Raw genomic sequence first — 19835 nt, 5'->3', positions numbered from 1 at the left:
TTGTTGGTGGGAACATTTAAGGGATGGATGTGGTATGGGCTTCTGCAACCCAGCAGCAAGAATAGCCATTAGCTACCATGGATCCTCTGGAGACTGGTGACAAGATATTGCTGGCCAAGTAGTTGCACAAACTGATTTCTGAACTCCCTCTCTGCTTGTGGACCAAGATATGTGGCAGGTGCTGCTCCCTTTTCAAGTGCTGTTTTATCTCCTACATCTAAAGAAGATACCAGTTCATTAAATCATCCAGGTTAAAAGAAACAATATTTTGTTTCATTGTTTACGTACAATATATACATGATAAACCTATTACTCATTACTTGTCAAGAACAAATGATAAAACCTTTAATACTGCAAAGTCAAGAAAAAATATGTAAAATCCAATGCCTGCTGGAAAAACTATGGGTTCCTGAATGTTTTTATTTTTCTCTAGAACTTAACTTCCTGTAACTTTTCTATCAACCCAGGCCATTTTTTGTGTGCATTTTCCCTAAAACAGGACATGTATGCAGACTGCTTTCCCTGACACTGAGCACCCTCTCCTTCTGGGAAGACTCATCTCTCCCCACCACAACAGCGAAGTCAAGAAAACGATTAAAAACAGTAAAATCAGACGAAAACAGAATTGATCTCAGATTATTTTTGCTGTGGTTTAAAAGCCAAGCCACTCTGAACTGTGTACAAATGTTGAGGTAAAATGGATTTTAAATAATATGCACTAATTTGGACAACCAATTGTGACTGGGATTACAATAGCTGGTAAATGGACTGAACTTATATAGCGTTTTTCCAGTCATGCAGACCACTCAAAGCATTTACAGTAGAGCCACATTCACCTAATCGCTCTCACATTCATACACCGATACACAGATCAGTAGGCAGCTTGAGGTTAAGTGTCTTGCCCAGGGGCACATTGACATATGGCAGGAGGAAGCTGGAATTGAACCCACAATCTTCTGATTGCAGGACAACCACTCTTCTTACTGAGCCACAGTCGCCTTCTATCAGGTCATTAAATACACTATTTAATGACCTAGTTTATGACAATCACCTAGTGGTTAACATCTGGAATTGAATTAAAAACAGTTTAATTTAGAAGTAGTTTGTAATAATCTAGGAAAATTATAATAATTGAAGCCTCTGTCGTAGGAACACTAACCACACATGCATGCTGATGCTGCGGCATGCCTGCTTCCTTCAAACTCATACTCCATAAATAATGATCAACAATTCTGGAGAATCATGATTTAATCCAGAGGGGTCTCCCAACTCCATTCCAGAAGAGCCATTTTAAGGGAACTTTTAGATTCATCCCTGTTCCGACAAACCTGAATCTAATGAAGGTCTTAATAAAAGACCTTGCAGAACACAGTGACATGCTGATGAGGTATACCAGCCCCTTGATTCAGGGGTGTTGGCCCTGGAATGCATTGAAAACTTTCAGAACAGTGTTGGAAATCCATGTTTTAATCTGAATTTCAGAACATAACAGCTGGAAAACATTTTAAAGTACTTTCTCTTCCCATCTCTGGAGACACCCATCGTAGAAATTTGTACTTTCAAAATAAACATTTCCACCAAGATTGTAGGATTTGATCAATGTGTGTAAATATAACCCCTGCAAATACAAAACCCCTGTTGTCCAATTTAAACATGACAGAAAAAAGGAACTGCAACAGGGTAGAAAATCAGAGATGCCTGAAGCAAAATTCTAGGACTATTAAACGAGTGAGAAATGTTTAGGATCCTTGAACTATAAAGCTCCACTTTTAGTTCAGAATCTGTCACAAAATTCCTACTTCCTACTGCAGCATAATTTTTGGGGTACATAGTGAGACCTTGGTGAGGGCAACAACTAAGGACAACAGATGCCATTTTAAATGATTTATTGTAATAGAAAAAGGAGATGTTTCTGCTAAACTTGGGAGCCTCTTCCAGAATGGCACTGAGGAGAAGTAAGTGATTATTACAGGAAATTAGATTATGGATACGTGCTGAGTCAAAGTTCAGACTGAAGCTTACTGTGGACGGAGAAGGTGAGGATCCAGGGGAGTAGGTGAGTATGTCTGCAGGGGTTGAGGTTGGCAGGTTTGCTGTGAATAGAGTGGGTTCCGATGATGTTCTACTTGTTCTAGGAGATGAGAGCACGAAAGATCATTGACGGTGGACAGGCAAGTGGATGATGGTAGGTAAGTCAGAGGGGGTACAGGCAGCAGGTCCAGGGAGGAGCAACCAGATGAGCAGTAAGGAGACTTCACAGAAGGAGTAAAGAGGCGAGAATTACAAGCAGTTTCTGTGAGCGTTGAGGCAGAAGACTGTAAACCAGAGTGGGTAATGCAGACTCGAACAAGGCTTCTTCCTGGAAGGAGGACAACATACAGTAAGCAATGGATCATAGGGAATAAAGTGTAACAAAACGTATGGGCTGATTACAACTGGAAGAGCGAGAACTATCTGGTGTCAGGCTTTAGCTACTATTCCACAAATAATGCAAATCTCCAAGAATTACAAGATTTTTGAAGATTCTTGAAATTTTGCGACTATCCGGGTCCAATCTGTGATGCAGTAACATTAAGTTACAATACAGGTCCGATACATAAGGATAAATCGTGACTTTCGGCTTCATTTGCACAAACATTTTCAAGAACTCAGTACGATTTACAAAAATCTATTAAGGATACTGCACAGATGTTAGGAATCAGTTAGGAAACAGTTAAAAATTAGCTGAATGCATCTATTGATGACTGATTTTTAAAAGTTAAATATTTTAAGTGAAGGGAATTATTTTGCCAATAAAATGTACAAACTAAACTGCTTGTTGTTGGACATAAACCATAATAAACAAAATTTTAAAATAAAATTTGTTTGATTTTGTTTATTTTAAAAAATATATATTATTTAGTTTTTTGTTCCTTACTTTTTTCTATGAATTATTTTCCTCATTTCTTAGTTTTTTATTCTTTTCCAAGGGCACAAGAGAGATTTGGGCAGTTTTAGGGGGTGCAATGGCCCTGAGTGGTCAAGACAATACATAATATATAGGAATACCTAAAAATCAATTAGGAAATGGTTACGATACATAAGAATGCTCAACAAATTTGTAAAAAATGAACTGAGATTTTTTGCATTCGAGAGCTCTGCATCAAAGTTTTGAACAGCTCAAAACTTTGCCACGAATTCCAGATGGCTCAAGAATTGCAATGATTGACAAAGAATGTAATATAAATCAGTTGTGAATTCAGGAACTTCTTACCTTTCAACCAAGAATCCTGAAATTTGGAAATTCTTGTCGATTTGTATTATTTGTGATCTGTGTGGAATAGGGGCTTAAGGGAATCCACTCCTCTATATGCTCCTCCTAATTGGCTTGAACGAACTCCAGCTGTGCAGACCCACCTGCCAGTCACACTCTGTAATTAGAGGAGGTAAAGGTACACACACACTTACCTACACACAACTCTGAGGATATAACACTGGTTCTTGCTGTGGAAACACACTTTTAATTTACCATACAAAGTTGAGGTGAGACAGTGTTATGGGATAATAGGATTGCATAGGTCCTGCTTAGATGTTTAAATACCAAATGCACACACAGACTTTCTGTTAAGCCTTCACTCAAACAGGTAATCCTGTAAAAAAACTGTCTGAAAAGTTCTTGATGATTCACTTCTCAGTGGACTGCTTTAATTGTATAAATTAGTTTTGGGTAGAGAGAATACTGCTCTCATCAAAATAAAGAAAACGTATGTGTGAGCTGTGTCATGGTGTGTGCAAGCTAAAAGATATATATTTACGAGTCCTCATATATCCAAGTTGAGTGTCCCACCTCTGCAGATTGATACAGTCACCCTAATGATGCCTATTGAGGAACGCACATACATTTTGTAGGAAGCACAGAGTTGTAAAAGCAATGCTACAAAAACAAAAAGAGGTTACTCTCATGTTTAGGGTTATTCTTTTTTAACTGAAAATGGTCGCTGTATGCACAGCTATGGCAGCCAAGTACATGTACCTTTGTAAAAAGAAGAGTATATAAGTTTTTAAAGCAAATAAAGTTATGGAACAGAGGAGTTTTGTTTAAGAAGCTTTCGTATAAGGTTGTGTGGTTGAATGTGCCTGTGTGTGGCTCTGAATTGCAGCATTTTAAATTGCTGGGATTTAGGAGGGAATGCTTGAAAAATAAATCGGTCTGTCTATTCTTACCCCCATCTGTTTTATACCCCCACTTTTGTGGGTTTTAGGGTACAGCTGAAAATTAAAAGAAAACAATCCCTAAATCAGGTAATTCCATTTGATTCAATTCAGTTTATGTATGTTGTAATTATTAATATATTATTTAATATTAATACTAATTAAATAATATTTCGGTCTGTTAAGGGTTGTCCTGTGAATACCAGTCTAATAAGGCGATGGCATTAGGACAAAATTGAAAAGGATGAGCCAAGCTCTGACATTATTGATCTGCAAAACACACACATGGTATATATTCACACAATTTCTTAAAATACAAGAATTTATTAACAAAAATAAGTCAACTCAAAGTCAAACATATGTCAATTAACAAACTCTTCACCATGCTAAAGCAATCCAACTAAACTACCAAGCAGAATTAAAGAATAAGGAAGACTAATGGGCTATGTACAATATAAACAAGTTGATCAAAGATTTTTGAAAACCCTGACCGAAAGAACGATGCAAAATTACCATGCAATGTTTATGTTTGAGAACCAAGGATTATCTTGAAGAATCTGGAAGTGAAGTGAAGTTAGTCTTGGAACTAACTTAGGCAATAATCAGCATATCTTTAGACAACCATTCACAATGCAAGATCAGATAAAATATTATTTTAATAAAATAATATTTTAAAGAATAAGCTGCTGAATAAAACCAACCTTCTGGATGATCAATTCTCAACAATGTTTAATTAGCTGCTTTTATTTAGTAAAATAATATTTAAAGAAATATTATTTCGAATAAGAACCAAATCTTTCTGGAGAAATGGGCTTAACGGTGTTTGCTTAGTTTTCAGTCAGTCAGTCAGTCATTTTCTACCGCTTATTCCATAGTGGGTTGCGGGGAAGCTGGTGCCTATCTCCAGCAGTCTATGGGTGAGAGGCAGGGTACGCCCTGGACAGGTCGCCAGTCCATCGCAGGGCAACACACAAACAACCATGCACACACTCAGTCATACAGGTCCTTCTCAAAATATTAGCATATTATGATAAAGTTCATTATTTTCCATAATGTCATGATGAAAATTTAACATTCATATATTTTAGATTCATTGCACACTAACTGAAATATTTCAGGTCTTTTATTGTCTTAATACGGATTATTTTGGCATACAGCTCATGAAAACCCAAAATTCCTATCTAACAAAATTAGCATATCATTAAAAGGGTCTCTAAACGAGCTATGAACCTAATCATCTGAATCAACGAGTTAACTCTAAAAACCTGCAAAAGATTCCTGAGGCCTTTAAAACTCCCAGCCTGGTTCATCACTCAAAACCCCAATTGGGGGTAAGACTGCCGACCTGACTGCTGTCCAGAAGGCCACTATTGACACCCTCAAGCAAGAGGGTAAGACACAGAAAGAAATTTCTGAACAAATAGGCTGTTCCCAGAGTGCTGTATCAAGGCACCTCAGTGGGAAGTCTGTGGGAAGGAAAAAGTGTGGCAGAAAACGCTGCACAACGAGAAGAGGTGACCGGACCCTGAGGAAGATTGTGGAGAAGGGCCGATTCCAGAACTTGGGGGACCTGCGGAAGCAGTGGACTGAGTTTGGAGTAGAAACATCCAGAGCCACCGTGCGCAGGCGTATGCAGGAAATGGGCTACAGGTGCCGCATTCCCCAGGTCAAGCCACTTTTGAACCAGAAACAGCGGCAGAAGCGCCTGACCTGGGCTACAGAGAAGCAGCACTGGACTGTTGCTCAGTGGTCCAAAGTACTTTTTTCGGATGAAAGCAAATTCTGCATGTCATTCGGAATTCAAGGTGCCAGAGTCTGGAGGAAGACTGGGGAGAAGGAAATGCCAAAATGCCAGAAGTCCAGTGTCAAGTACCCACAGTCAGTGATTGTCTGGGGTGCCGTGTCAGCTGCTGGTGTTGGTCCACTGTGTTTTATCAAGGGCAGGGTCAATGCAGCTAGCTATCGGGAGATTTTGGAGCACTTCATGCTTCCATCTGCTGAAAAGCTTTATGGAGATGAAGATTTCATTTTTCAGCACAACCTGGCACCTGCTCACAGTGCCAAAACCACTGGTAAATGGTTTACTGACCATGGTATCACTGTGCTCAATTGGCCTGCCAACTCTCCTGACCTGAACCCCATAGAGAATCTGTGGGATATTGTGAAGAGAACGTTGAGAGACTCAAGACCCAACACTCTGGATGAGCTAAAGGCAGCTATCGAAGCATCGTGGGCCTCCATAAGACCTCAGCAGTGCCACAGGCTGATTGCCTCCATGCTACGCCGCATTGAAGCAGTCATTTCTGCAAAAGGATTCCCGACCAAGTATTGAGTGCATAACTGTACATGATTATTTGAAGGTTGACGTTTTTTGTATTAAAAACACTTTTCTTTTATTGGTCGGATGAAATATGCTAATTTTGTGAGATAGGAATTTTGGGTTTTCATGAGCTGTATGCCAAAATCATCCGTATTAAGACAATAAAAGACCTGAAATATTTCAGTTAGTGTGCAATGAATCTAAAATATATGAATGTTAAATTTTCATCATGACAATATGGAAAATAATGAACTTTATCACAATATGCTAATATCTTTAGAAGGAGCTGTACACCTAAGGGCAATTTAGAGTGAGCAATTAACCTAACAGGCATGTCTTTGGACTGTGGGAGGAAGCCAGAGTACCCAGTGAGAACCCATGGTGGGGCAGTTGGTAGCACTGTTGCCTTGCAGCAAGAAGGTCCTGGGTTCGATTCCCGGCTGGGGGTCTTTCTGCTTGGAGTTTGCATGTTCTCATGTGCTTAGTTTTCAAGTTTGGTCAAATAATATTTAAGGAAATACTATTTTACTGGATTGAAAACTAACAACCTTTTTGGGTAAATTATTTTTAGCAGGCAAGCATGTGTTCTTAGCTAGCGGTTGAAGCTAACAAAAGAAGCTTATAGCTTATCATCAGAATCAAACACATACCTATAAAATACCACTAACAAAAGGGTTAAAATGCATAAGCATGGACGGTACTCTATGGACGATCTTCTGTGTTTATAATCACCCTTTAAATAAATTTTGTCTTAACTTTTAAAAAACATCAAACACAAGACACAAACTGAGCACATGTGCTTACAACTAATCTGCTAGCACTAAGATAGCTGAGTTTCAACACAAACAAAACCAAATTTCATAAAACAAAAAATAATGATTAGATTATTTCATTCTAAATTACTTCTCTCTGCCCAAACTTAACCTCTTATGTGAACCGTGCTGTGGAAAAGTTGTCCGGGCGACAAAGTTTGAAGAAAACATCCACAGTGAACAAAGGGCTAGCTACAGCTAACCTCCGTAGCTGTGGGGAGGGGCAGCTTGCTCTGTCGGGCCAGCCAAACTGCACATTACTGCTGTAACCACGGTGATGCAGTCCCGTTGTCCTTCCTTCAGACTGCTCCACTGTCAGGGAGGGTCTCTGCTGGGAACTCTCTATAACACAGTTTGATTCTGTAGACCTCAGAGAGAAAAGTCAAGCCACGCTTGTACCTTAATTACCCCCGTTCATAAATGAATACCGGATACACAAACAGCAATTCATTCCTACTTAACTTAGTGCATATGATTGCATGACACTCTTGGATCCAGTTTGAAGAGTTATGCCTGTTGGCTCGCAAAGAGACATTACCACGCTGTGTCTCTCTGTCCAGTCCCTGGGGGACCCGCATAGAAGAGACAGCATGTAGCAAGAGCGGTGCTTTTATTTGGACAGTGACGTCACGGGAAGTCTGCTCTTACCCCTTCTTCCTGGCTGTGCTGGAAGTAGGTTAATGCTATTTATTTTTGAAAGCTCCAGAAGAGCTGTTACTGGCCATTCATATTGTACCCATGGCTGTGGTTCCAACATGTATATACTGCAGTTTCCTAACAAATGTAATTTCAAGGCAAAACAAACTGATCCAATTTATTTGCAGAATGTTGCAATTATTACTATGATTATACTGTATTATGGCCAATATGACAGTGGTATTGGGACAGGGTGATATTAACAAGATGTCACACAGGGTGATACATAGATATGCTTATGTTGGGACCACAGCCATGGTTACAACATGAAATGCGGTACAAACGTTTCTGGAACCTTCAAAATAAATTGCATTAACCTTCTTCCGGCACAGCCAGGAAAAGGGGTAATGGCGGACTTCCCATTATGCCCCTGTCCGTATAAAACTGCCACCTTTCCAATGAATCAATCTCTTCTACGCGGGTCACCCAGGGGCCTGGACAGAGAGGCACAGCACGCTAATGTCTCTTTGCTGGCAAACAGACACAACTCTTCAACTGGATCCAAGGGTGTCACACGATCATCGATCATATGCACTAAGTTAAGTACGAATGAATTACTGTTCGTGTATCCAGTAGATTCATTCATGAACGGGATAATTAAGGTACAAGCGTTGCTTGACTTTCTCTCTGAGGCCTACAGATCAAACTTTGTTTCCAGAGAGTTTCCCAGCAGAGACGCTGTCTCTATGACATCGAGTGAAGCAGTTTCCCAGTCTGAAAGGAGGACAACAGGGACTGCAACACCGTGGTTACCGTAGCAACTCTGCAATTTGGTCAGCCCGACAGAGCGAGCTGCCCCTGCCCAGCCACAGCTACGAAAGTTAGCTGTAGCTAATCTTTTGTTCACAGCACTTCTTCAAACTTCGTCGTCGCCCAGACAACTTTTCCTCAGCATGGTTCAAACGAGGTTAGGTTTCGGTAGAGAGAAGTGATTTAGGATGAAATGATCTAAACGTTTTCCATTTTATGAAGTTTTGTTTTGTTTGTGTAACTCAGCTATCTTAGTGCTAGCAGGCTATCTGCAGCACATGTGCTCAGTTGTGTGTTCTGTGTTGGTGTGTTTTGAAAGTTAAGACAAACTTTATTTAAAGGACAATTTTAAACACAGAAGATTGATCATAACGCGCCGTCCGTGCTTATGCATGTTAACCCTTTTATTAATGGTATCTTATAGGTGTGTTTGATTCTGGTGCTAAACTATCAGCTTCTTTTGTTAGCCTTAACTGCTAACAGCTAAGAACACGTGCTTGCCTGCTAAAGAATATTTACCCAGATAGTTGTTAGTTTTCAATCCAGTAAATAATAGTTCCCTAAACATTATTATAACTAAACTCGATAATTAAGTAAACATCTTTAAGTCCCATTTCTCCAGAAAGATTTGGCTCTTTTCCAAAATATTCCCTTAAATATTTTACCATTTCCTTAATAATATTTATTTAAATATTATTTTAATAAATAAAGGCAGCTGATAAGACACCGTTGAGAATTAGTCATCCAGAAGGTTGGCTTTATTCAGCAGAACATTCTTAAAATATTATTTTATTAAAATAATATTTTATCTGATCTTGCATTGTGAATGGTTGTCTGAAGGTATGCTGATTATTGCATAAATTGGTTCCAAGACTAACTTGATTTCCAGATTATTCAAAATAATCCTTGGTTCTCAAACATAAACATTACATGGTAATATTGCATCACTTTTTCGGTTATGGTTTCAACCATCTTTAATCAAATTGTTTGTAATGTATATAGCCCATTAGTCTTCCTTATTCTTTAATTCTGCTTGATAGCTAGTTGGATTGTTTTAGCAAAGTGAAAAGTTTGTTGATTGAAATATGTATGACTTTGAGTTGACTTATTTTTGTTAATAAATTCTTGTATTTTAAGAAATTGTGTGAATTAATTCCATGTGTCTGCAAAGTTCTGCTGTTCAATAATGTCAGAGCTTTGCTCACCCTTTTCAATTTTGTCCTAATACCACCGCCTTACTGGGCTGGTATTCACAAGACAACCCTTAACAGACCGAAATATTATTTGATAAAATATTAAAGTATTATTATTAAATATTAAATAATATCTTCAGATCCATAGTCACAACACTTAAATACAGTATGAACAACTCAATGCACACAGAAACCTACTATCAACTGAAGATACAGTCAATTCATATGTGAATTTACCACTTTTTTAGTAGCATGCCTAAGCAAACATTAGTCATTTACAGGTTTGTTTGCATCCACTCTGTGTCCATCAAGTTTCTTCAAAACACACAGAAACAAATTTTAGCAAACATGTACATGTTTAATTGTATTTTATTTATCTTCTTCATTGTCCATTTCCTTTTGCTTTGTGCACTGCAGATGTGGTGTGTTGAAAAACAAATGCAATCCTTTTTTTTCACCTGGTAATGAGTAACTGAGACCAGCTTTTATAAAACAGAGTTTTTTTTATTTTCAGTCCTAACTTATTCAGGTGTGTTTGCCAAAGGGAAAATACCTTTGTTATAGCCCTCTATCCGTCAATTTTCCCTAACTTCTCATTCCATTGAGGATTGGTTTGGGGTAAGGATGTGGATGAAGGCTATTCCAGTCTTCTGCAGTCACAGTATGGATGTTAAAAATCTATTTTCTGCTCCCAAATAATCTTGCCAGATTTGTCAGACCTTTTCTCTACATTTTAGTTTAACTTCTAGACTCAGAGAGACTTCACAAGGGAAAAAGATTAAGTGGATGTTCCAGCAAGTTCTAGCGGCTACTGTGTTATTCATTGATATGCAGCCTATAGTTTAAAGACCCAGTTAATCACAACATCTGAAATTACTTCTGATACATCACACAGATTCTTAATATTAACTGGATGTGATATATTATTGGAGAAGGCAGGGGCAAAAATAGTTTCAATGTAAATGAGACAGACACCATTTATTCCCTTCTGAACCGACTCGGGATATTATCATTCAGCACTCTGCCTAAACATCATCAAAATCCTGACATTCTGATACATGCAAGGCCTATTTATTGAAAATCATATCACTGGTGTGTATGTGAGATTAACCAATACACGCTCATCTTGTGATCTATGAAAATCACATTGGCACTAAACATTAAACATTTTCATGTAACTTTAGTCTTTTGCTGGGTCATCCTGACCTGAACAAAATGTAATAATTTTCTTCCATTGCTGGAAAAATATATTGCATAACTATTTCTGAACAGGCCTATGTGCTCTTTTTAAATAACAAAACAATTAATTCCTCGTGCCTAGAACATTTCCTTATCTAAACTGTTCCTGAGCTGGGCTTGCATGCTATTTGGAAATACGGAGCCATTACTTCTTTCTTATGACAAGAACAATTTTTCTCTCCTACAATATAATACCAGTTAACAGATTTACATGTATATGGTGCCTTTGCAAGCTGAGACAGAGACTTGTTCATAGTGCCACCTCCCATAACAGCAGTTGAAGTGCAAGAACAAAAAAAAAAAAAACTGCCTGACTCTGTCTTTGCTTCAAGGCATTTTCTGATTTTCGGAGAAAATAAGTTTCTGTCAGTTTTATTTCTCCTGCGGTTAACACATCAGTACATGATGTTTCTAAGGATTCTTCTGAAAACTCAGAAATTTCTCACCATGTGTGAGCTATTTTCTTCTTTGACACATTAACAGATCAGTTCAGCATAGTAAGTAAGCTGAACTTTAGATGAGATAAATTAAGTATTACTTTAAATTCACTACTGTAGCCTTGCTAAAGGTTCAGGAGGAGCCTGGGGACAGTAGCTCTCCTGTTATGCAGTTCTGTAAGGTGTTTGCTGTTTTGGAAAATGTATAAAAGTAGTTGAGTTGATTTGAACAATTAGCTTCATCGCATTACAAATAATTTTCGGACCATGAATTACAGATCCACTATTTAAAAGCCAATCTGTGGGACACTAGACACCCATTTCAACAAGGGTATATCATTTCTTAACTTGACAGTTAAGTTTACTGTGTTTTATGATGAGTTTAGTTTGAGTAATTATGAATATTTATTTTTTATAGCCTTGTTTTATTTTGTTGGATTTAGACATTTTTTTTTTTTCTTTGGCCATGATTCTCTTACAGTAGTCCTCAGATAAATGACACAAAGTGTCTGTTATTGCTTTCAGAACCCAAGTCCATAACAGAAAGCCTGCATTTGGTCTGACCCCGATAAAGCCAAATTCTGATAATTATATGGAATAATATTAATTATAACAATATGAAAGGTACAGTGTGAGTTACAAAGAGAAGTCAATTCAAATAGAAACTAGGTTATTTGTTTAAGTGAAGAGGAACTGCTCAAAAAGCAAATGTATATTAAAGTGTATTACATCTGTCATTACTGTTTCTCTCGAAATTAAAACAACTGAATAAACATCCTTCAAGATAATTCTTGTAGTATGATACGACCTTGTGTACAGAAACCTTACATTTTATTGGCCTACCCAAATTTACCACAAACATTATTAAAAACTATTGCCAGAGTGAATAAAGCAAAAGTTGTAAATTATTTTGTTTTATTTGTGAAAAAAAAAAAACCCACATTCGACTCAGTCTCAGAGTTGAATGTGAATTTTAATAGTGTGCATCAAATCACATTTTATACATTTAAATATTTAAGTGTTGTTATGGTCAGGGCTGAATGGGTTTCTATAAGACATCACCCTGTGAATCATTTTTGAATGATCAGATTCCAGATTCAAGTGAACACACTCAAAGATCAAAGTAGAAGGTTACCTTTGTTCTCATCTACCCCATCTGCCATATGTTTCAGTATGTATTTGACATCTGCTTCACAGTGTAGCTCTAGTTGTAGCACCTGCACGTGGGTGGGGGGGGGCTAATGGCATCCTGCCAGAACTGGATTCATACCACTACAACTATTGCTCCTTCTGTATCTTTCAGTTATACTTAATCTTGTTCGATTACAATTGAGCTGGCATCTTCTTCATTGTGAATCAGCTCTCCATGGTGAAAACAATATGAATATGCTTTGTTCTCACATATACACCTCCAGAAAAGACATATTGCTACTAGCATTATTTTTAAACACTGTTTTGATTCAGATGAAATGTCTATGCAGCCATGCTTACCCACTCAAACCAGAGTGGTGTAATCTGTTATAAATAGTCCAACCTCCAGTTAAATGCTGGAGTCATTTTAGAAACTGAAAAAAAAACTTCTAAACATGAGCTGAATACCAGTTAGATTTATAATTTTCAGCGTAACGGCAAACAACTTCCTATGGTGGTCCATAAACCTCAGGGAACTGGTGGCCTCAGTGGTTAGACAGGTTCATAAAAAGGCTATATGCCTGAGCTGTCAATCATTTCTTTAGACATCAACAATCTAATGCATTGTGTGACATTTTGAAAGCATATTATAATGCTGATACAAGCTGTCAGTTCTCAGTCTGACAGTTATACTGATTACTTCTAACTACTGCTGCTTACTCATAAAATAAGCATAACAAACATTATCCAACCCTTTTTCTGCCAGTCTGTTAGCAACAAAGCTTGAATTAATGCCTTATCTTACATATGTCCATTGCTGTTAACATTAGCAAAGCAAACGTTTAATTTCAATATCTTAAACCTTGATTTAAAATTTTTTTCCTTGTTCAGTTTTCTGACCTGCTTGTTCCTTTGAACCATATCTGTGGAGTCTTTAGATCCATTCTATGACCCAGCACTATCAATGTACTGCGTTTTTGTCAATTGCCATTTTCTAATCATTCTTACCCTTTTTCACCCTTCTGTTTTTAGGAATGTTGATTAGGAAAATTAGCAAAATAAACAGTATTATTTACTGAATTTTACCACCCACTTGTGTTTAGTTTTTGAGTGAACTTAATGCAAAGTGGGTGAATATAAAACCCTCCAAATGTTCAACCAAAAATCTCTCCACCTACAAGGGCAATTGAAGTTTTAGTTGAATATTTTTGGACTTGGATCACTGATTGTGATGAAAGACTGAGCATTTCAAATATGTGGAGTTAACCTCGGGAGAAAAAGAGGAATGAAAATTGGTAGAATCAAGACAGGACAATTTTACCCTCGCGCGTGTCTCTCTCCACGTGTAAAGATGTGCTTACATCTACAGACATTTTAATCTGCCTCACTGCTCCATGTCTGATGTTTTTTTTTTTTTTTTTTTAAATGAACGCTTTTGCACAGAGAGTTTTATGATGGGTTCTGCATCTGCTTGTTGGTGTCATTGCAAATAGTGATTACATGCACTTCTCTACAATTCATACAAAGTAGTTGTATCTATATTTATGTCTTTAATACTGTTGGCTCCATAAACACAGTTGCAAAATTTAGCTTGTGGTGCAACAACTGAGCTTGATGTGAAAAAATCTATACTTTTCGTGGCCTTTAGACATTTTCTCCCAGCTACTTTCTTTTTTAACCACAACCCAAATATAAATAAATAGGAACAAAAAATGAAGATTTTATATATATATATTGTGTTTCAGTTTCATTGTCCAACCCCTGTATATATATATATATATATATACAGGGGTGGAACAATGAAACTGAAACACCTGGTTTTAGACCACAATAATTTATTAGTATGGTGTAGGGCCTCCTTTTGCAGCCAATACAGCATCAATTCATCTTGGGAATGACATACACAAGTCCTGCACAGTGGTCAGAGGGATTTTAAGCCATTCTTCTTGCAGGATAGTGGCCAGGTCACTACGTGATACTGGTGGAGGAAAACGTTTCCTGACTCGCTCCTCCAAAACACCCCAAAGTGGCTCAATAATATTTAGATCTGGGGACTGTGCAGGGCATGGGAGATGTTCAACTTCCCTTTCATGTTCATCAAACCAAGCTTTCACCAGTCTTGCTGTGTGTATTGGTGCAATGTCATCCTGATACACGGCACCGCTTTCAGGATACAATATTTGAACCATTGGATGCACATGGTCCTCAAGAATGGTTCGGTAGTCCTTGGCAGTGACGCGCACATCTAGAACAAGTATTGGGCCAAGGGAATTCCATGATATGGCAGCCCAAACCATCACTGATCCACCCCCATGCTTCACTCTGGGCATGCAACAGTCTGGGTGGTACGCTTCTTTGGGGCTTCACCACACCGTAACTCTCCCTGTGGGGAAAAGGTGGACTCAGCAGAAAACAATACATGTTTCACATTGTTCACAGCCCAAGATTTGCGCTCCTTGCACCATTGAAACCGACGTTTGGCATTGGCATGATTGACCAAAGGTTTGGCTATAGCAGCCCGGCCGTGTATATTGACCCCGTGGACCTCCCGACAGACAGTTCTGGTGGAAACAGGAGAGTTGAGGTGCACATTTAATTCTGCCGTGATTTGGGCAGCCGTGGTTTTATGTTTTTTGGAGACAATCCGGGTTAGCACCCGAACATCCCTTTCAGACAGGTTCCTCTTGCGTCCAGAGTTAATCCTGTTGGATGTGGTTCGTCCTTCTTGGTGATATGCTGACATTACCCTGGATACCGTGGCTCTTGATACATCACAAAGACTTGCTGTCTTTGACATCTTGGTCACAGATGCGCCAGCAAGACGTGCAACAACAATTTGTCCTCTTTTGCACTCTGGTATGTCACCCATAATGTTGTGTGCATTTCAATATTTTGAGCAAAACTGTGCTCTTACCCTGCTAATTGAACCTTCACACTCTGCTCTTACCGGTGCAATGTGCAATCAATGAAGACTGGCTACCAGGCTGGTCCAATTTAGCCATGAAACTTCCCACACTAAAATGACAGGTGTTTCAGTTTCATTGTCCAATATATTATATATATATATATATATATATATATATATATATATATATATATATATATATATATATATATATATATAATATATCTTATATATATATATATAAGATTCATATAAGATTTTAATCCATACGGTGAAATCACGTATTCCTGCAATATATGAAAAAAATATGGAAAAAAGATGTTGCACTGGTAATTATAACTTTATCATAGGGAACCTGGAATTGGATAAAATTGTTGTTGGCAGGTAAAACGTATCAAAACTCAAAGACTGAAGTTTGACTCAAAGTCTCTGATCATTGCATCTCTATTCAAAATACACTTTAACCCCTCAAAATACAAATACAGCAAAGCTCAGATGTGCACTATCTCAGGTGAAACCTTTTTTCATTATACTGCTATTTTTAAGTTTGCACAGGTTTTCCAGTGATACTGCCTGTAAAGAAGCTACACCTCAGAATTCAGAATGAATAAACAGGATTAAAAACTGAAATAGAGAAATAATACCTGCTTCTGAGCAACAGACAAAATGCTGACCAAGTGGCAGATCTCTGGTTTCATTTTCAGTCTGTATTTATTGAGTCAATAAGCTCATGGGCCACAGTTTTGTTATAATAAATATTAGCTGATGCCCTAACAGAGATCTTGGTTGTTTCCATCATTAAATATGTGACCCTGAAGCATTGAGTTTAGTTTTTCTTTTCATCATCAGACAATACTACTATGACAATAATACTATTATATTAACTCTCTAAATGGCAGAAAATTACTATAATAGCATTTAGCGTAACATCATGGACAGTACCCACCAGTCTGCTTCATTACTGTAGGGTTAATCTGGCCATGCTATCTTGTTTAGTCCAGGTAATAAGCATAACAAGGCTCCATTACAGTCATCTTTATGCTTTTCAACAATAAAAGCAAAGCAATAACAGTTGAATTTAATTGTTTAATGTAAATTATTTGTTTACCAACAGACACATTTTAAATATTGAGTAGAGATTAAACATATGTAATAAATCCTTTAATTAATAATTTTGTTTTTTAGGAGATTTTTAAAGAAATATTTCCAAAAAAGCATGAATGAACAACTCATTTAAAGGGTGGTGATAAATTTAGATGTTCAATTGCTGTTCAATTGCTCCTCATCAGAACAACCAATATTATTATTCAAAAGCTGAATCTAAGCTCTTTGGTCAATAAAGCTATATTTCTGATTGGAGTTCAATTTCTTTATGTGTGAAAATGTTAATTTAAATGCAGTCAATGAAAAAGAGTGATGTGCCTTAGGATAAACAGTTGCAGAACAAGCCTGTGAAGGCAGCAAAACATACTGTGGAAGCAGTGCATCACAATTCTATCACAAACGTTTTTTCTTTGCTCATCAATGACAGCAATACCTTAAATTGCATAATTAAAACCACTTCAGTCAAGTTGGGGAATTGTATGATTTCAGTGCTGTACCCTGACAAAAAGCATTACTTTACCTTTACTTAATATTTTGGAATCAAACTTAATACATATATTGATTTATTGGATTCAGAGCAGCAGTTCCTAGCCTTACCTTTTATTATACACCCTCTCAGTTTTATTTGCAGAAAAGCCTTGCTTCTTAATTTAAACAAATTTCCATAACTAGTGGCCTTTATGTTTCCAGTATTTAAATATTTTTTTTAGAATATAGACAGGAAATGGGGACAGAGAGAATGGGGAAGTCATGCAGCAATTGTTGCCAGGGCTTGGACTTGAACCCAGGACAGCCACTTCGAGGACTAAGGCCTTCATATATTGGTCGCATGCTTAACCTCCTATACCACCAGCACTATACCCAGCAATTAATTTTTTTACAAAAATGGGGAAATCATTACGTGAATGAAAGATCAAATAATTTTGGGTCTTGGTTTGCCATTTTTACAATTCTGTCCTTAAGTTTCCTAAAATTGGGCTTGATGTTTCATTCAAGAACATGAATGTTATATTGAGGTTTATATTGAAGTGAATTATTTTTTTCTGAACTATGCAATTTGAATTTGGAGCACATCACTGGATATGTTCTTCCAAGAAATATTCCACTTCCTGGAATTCCGTATAATACAAAGCACCAGTGGATAAGGCAATGGACATGTGGTGGAAAGGCAAGGTTTAATTATGGATTACAAACATCTATCCATCATAGTCATTTAAGAGAGCAGCAGGTAACTCGTTTTACAGGTTGTCAGTCCAATTTGTATCATGATTTGGAAAATTATTAATTTGATTAAGAAATGTATTCTTGTGTTTTAAGATACACATCATCTAACTGTTAAAATAAATTACATTGTTGGAAGTATGAAGAGTACAACTGAGGTTGGTAATAAGATCAAAATTGTATAATAAAATATAATCATTAAATAAAAATAAATAAATCAGAATCAGATAAATAGCAGCTAAAATCTCTGTATGGATTATAATATGGCCAAAGATGGAAAACAAATCATTTAGAACATTGGCTTTGACATGGATGCTCTGCCTGCTGTAAGAAAAAAAAAATATCAGTTTGCAGAGTGGGCTTCAATTCAGGCCCCAAGTCCAACCAAAAACCTCACCGCCCAACTGTCAGACAGCTCAGTCCTAAACCTATCTGAGGTGCTTCAGGGGTTTCACACTTGTGACATTTATTTTGAGTGTGAGTCCAGTGCTCCATAAGACCAGTTGCCTGACATCAACGTCCCTCAGCAACACAGTATCCTTTTTCTGTGCCGTAAGTACAAGTAACAAAAATGTCCTAGTTTCCTTTGTCTTGTTTTTGTTATTTGTTTATTGTGAGCAATTGTTTTGCATTAAAATTCAGCAATTCCAAAATTTTGCCATTTTGTTAAACCATTCTCAGGGTTTTCATCTGTTTTTGTTGTATGCTTTAATAGATTTCCCTATGTATATATATGTTTATTCTTTTACTGCACACATGTAATTTTCGGCTTTGGTCAGAAATTCAGCAAGGGTGAAGTAAGCAACTGCTCCAGAGTATTTGATATTTTTATATAGTCAGTTCATTTAGGTAATACATCTTCAACTATGAAAGCACATGATACTTATGAAGGTCACGGACGTGCTTAAAACTTCCTTCAGAAAACTGTGTCCTGTATAATCTACAGAGGTTGTTTAAGGTTTGTTGTTACAGAATGATGTTGGTTTTAATGCAATGCCTCTTGAGAGATTGAAGGTCATGGCATTCAATGCTGTTTGCCTTGTCACTTATGTGCATCGATTTATCCGAATTCTCTTAATTGTTTGATGATATCAATAAATGTAGATGTTAAAATCCTTAAATTTTAATTCAATTGTACATTGAAATACTGTTGAATTATTTGCTCACACAGTTGTTCAAAATGCGGTGAACCTCGTCCATCTTTGCTGGTGAACGACTGAACCTTTCGGAGATGCTCCTTCTGTACCCAATCATGACACTCACTTGTGTCCAATTAACCTGTTCATCTGTGGAAGGTTCCAAACAGGTGTTTTTGGAGAATTCTTCAACTGTTCCAGTCTATTGTTTGCTCCTGTCCCAGATTTTTGCATGTTGCAAGCAATAAATTCAAATGAGTGAATTTGCAAAGAAACAATAATGTTAATCAATTTGAACATTACATTTTTTGTCCTTGTTATGTGTTCAATTGCAGTTGGTGATGATTTGCAAATCATTGTATTCTTTTTGTTTACCTTGTGCACAACATCCCAATGTCATTGGAATAGGGGTTTTATTTAGAACATCATAACACAATGTTCTACTTTGGCTTTCACCGCCTTTGTATAACAGTACACGTGTGTCAGGATTTGTGGTATTTTAGGTTATGTTCTAAAGGGCTTTGCCATATCAGTTTGCTTTTTTGCTTATAGTTTGTTAGATGTTTTTCATGGTTTTCTTTGCATTTAGTTGCATCTCGTATATTCTTGTCTTCCTTTCACTTTGAGTTATTCTTGTTAAAGTATTACTAGTGTTTAGTTTCAGGCTTGTTCTTGCTTTAATTTCTGCAACTGCCACCAT

The 19835-nt window shown here is 37.2% G+C and overlaps 1 long non-coding RNA gene across 1 annotated transcript in view; it reads right to left on the bottom strand.

Moving 5' to 3' along the window:
- Positions 1-1551: 1551 nt before the first annotated feature.
- LOC124884480 overlaps positions 1552-19835 on the bottom strand; it is a 42159-nt gene continuing 23875 nt past the window's right edge. The window contains exons 2-4 of the long non-coding RNA XR_007042448.1: positions 3254-3410; positions 2023-2359; positions 1552-1945 (exon numbers count right to left, since the gene is read on the bottom strand). This is a non-coding gene — a long non-coding RNA (uncharacterized LOC124884480). The remainder of the gene's footprint in view (positions 1946-2022; positions 2360-3253; positions 3411-19835) is intronic.

This window comes from Girardinichthys multiradiatus, chromosome 18 (genome assembly GCF_021462225.1).
Source record: "Girardinichthys multiradiatus isolate DD_20200921_A chromosome 18, DD_fGirMul_XY1, whole genome shotgun sequence".
In the NCBI taxonomy this organism is placed as follows: Eukaryota; Metazoa; Chordata; class Actinopteri; order Cyprinodontiformes; family Goodeidae; genus Girardinichthys; species Girardinichthys multiradiatus.
Note: the sequence above shows the minus strand (reverse complement) of the source record. Positions and strands in the feature narration are given on the sequence as shown.